Below are 2,048 nucleotides of genomic sequence, written 5' to 3'. Positions count from 1 at the left end.
GGCGGAGAGGATGAGCGGGGGAGGGGAGCGGGCGGGGAGGAGGCGGCGGAGGGCGAATTGGTGGAAGCTGAGGGCTACGTGGGGCCGATGGCGGCGGAGGAGGAGGACGGCGGAAGCGGCGGACGCGGGGAGGGGGTCGGGGAGCTGGAGGGAAGCGAGCTGGGACCACTTGGACTTGGAGCGGTGGGAGGTGAGCGCGGAAGCGGCAGCGGCCGCGTACGGGTGGGTGGCGTCGATGAAGTACGGGGAGGCAGGGTTGGTGGTGGCATCTCCGCCAGGCGCGGCGGCGCGGCCACCGGCGTGCATAATGGAGTGGATTCAGAATCAGAAGCACTATCGTGCTTACCTTTTTCTTCTACTATCGTGCTGTAGCTCCACCTGTAGGTAGACAAATGGAATGCCGTACAAGTCACAGAAAACGTCGTAAAGTAAAGCTGTGTCAGTGTATGTGCATTAAGGGAAAAAAGGACAACTAAAGTAAAACTCTATATAATTAATAATTCATGTCGTCCGGTAGTTGTGAAGTTTTGGTACAACGGTCAGCAGTACAAGCTTCATCAAGGGCTAGCTGGCAGCAGTTTATTGTGCAGCCATGTAACCATCCATTCAAACCCTGATAAGCCAAGGTGAATATTGTGCAGTGCAAGGTTGAACAGTATGTATATACCTTCATTTCACGGGCTTTGGGCTAGTTTGGTTGGAGGCCTGAACTATGTGCCTGAAAAAAATCATTGCCTGGACGAAGCCTGAGATGGTAGACGTTTTTCGCCTGGCCAGGCTAGCCTGGCGCGTACTTGTTTGGTTCCCCTCCTCGCCTGTTGCTTTGTCTTTTAGTGGTTAAAATGTTCCTAATGCTGCCAACATCCCTTGATTAGCTTCAGGCACACAGCCAGGCATGGAAAACGGGAAGCCTGGGTCAGTCTGATCGCACTGCCTGGGTTGGAAAATATTATTTTATTGGACTTTTTTAATCGGGCCAGGCTAATTATGGTGCAAGGCACGCCAGGCCAGGCACTACTCTTTTCTACCAGGGTACCAACCAAACGACAGCCAGGCAGGAACCAGGCACATCCCAGGCCAGGCTTGCAACGGCATGGACTCCAACCAAACACACTCTTTACCCCGCGCGCACTCTAGCTTCTTCTCCAGATGGCCAGGCTCTGCCGTGCCTACGGCGGATGGCAGATCTTTTCTGGTCTGCCTCCACACAATGGCCTCGAGATGGTCATGCTCACGCCTCAAGCTTGCTATATCCGCCAACAACTGTTGTGTGCAAGAATCATATTTTTTTTTAGAACCGGGCTTTACCCCTTTCCATTGCAAAGAACGGAAATACAACCAGTTCAAACGAGAAGGACAGGGAAACCCACCATACTCGCTCGCCGTCGAAACGAGTATCATGGGGCGAAAACCTGGATAGCACGACATAACATCTATCCTATTACAATCTCAAAAGCTCAGAATCAAGTATCAGAACACAGCTGCAAAGTCAAGTAGACGGATGGTAAGAACAACATCGAGGTCACGCGCCCGTCTTCCTTTAGTCCAACGCATCTTCAGAGAGACGTCAAGCACCCTGGATTGGTTGCTTGACATTGCCACACATCTTCATCAGCTGCATCGTGCCAGTCCTGATCATCTCAGCTCCAGAACGAAGCTCTTTGGTGTCCTCTCCTTGTTGTAGCCCTGTCTAGTAAAGCAGAAAGGAACACAGAGAAAACACAATCTCAAAAGGAGTCTTGATATGTTTTTTTTTCAAAGGTAGCTCGGTTGCGTGCCAACCAAATGGCCCAACACACAGCCGCTAGACCTACTATGTAAAACTTTTGCTTCCCAGGAAGGAATTTATTGCACCACACAAAGTATTGCCAGTAATTCGACGGACATCTATCAATACCAAGAGCAACCCCCATCGATCGCCAGACAATTCTCGCCACGGGACAATTGAAGAACAGGTGTTGTACCGTTTCAACCTGTTTGCAGAAAGAGCAACAGGGATTCCCCGGCCATTTCTTTTTTCTCATAACTTGCCTAGTGAGAATTGCGTT

The 2,048-nt window shown here is 51.0% G+C and overlaps 1 pseudogene; it reads right to left on the bottom strand.

Annotated features, from left to right (window-relative positions):
* The window catches only part of LOC123040438 (pentatricopeptide repeat-containing protein At2g15980-like), a 1,605-nt pseudogene extending 1,299 nt beyond the window's left edge, over positions 1–306 (bottom strand).
* Between the last annotated feature and the right edge of the window lie 1,742 nt (positions 307–2,048).

The sequence above is a fragment of the Triticum aestivum genome, chromosome 2B, assembly GCF_018294505.1.
Source record: "Triticum aestivum cultivar Chinese Spring chromosome 2B, IWGSC CS RefSeq v2.1, whole genome shotgun sequence".
Taxonomy (NCBI): Eukaryota; Viridiplantae; Streptophyta; class Magnoliopsida; order Poales; family Poaceae; genus Triticum; species Triticum aestivum.
The sequence above is the reverse complement of the archived record's forward strand: the minus strand, read 5'-3'. Positions and strand labels throughout refer to the sequence as shown.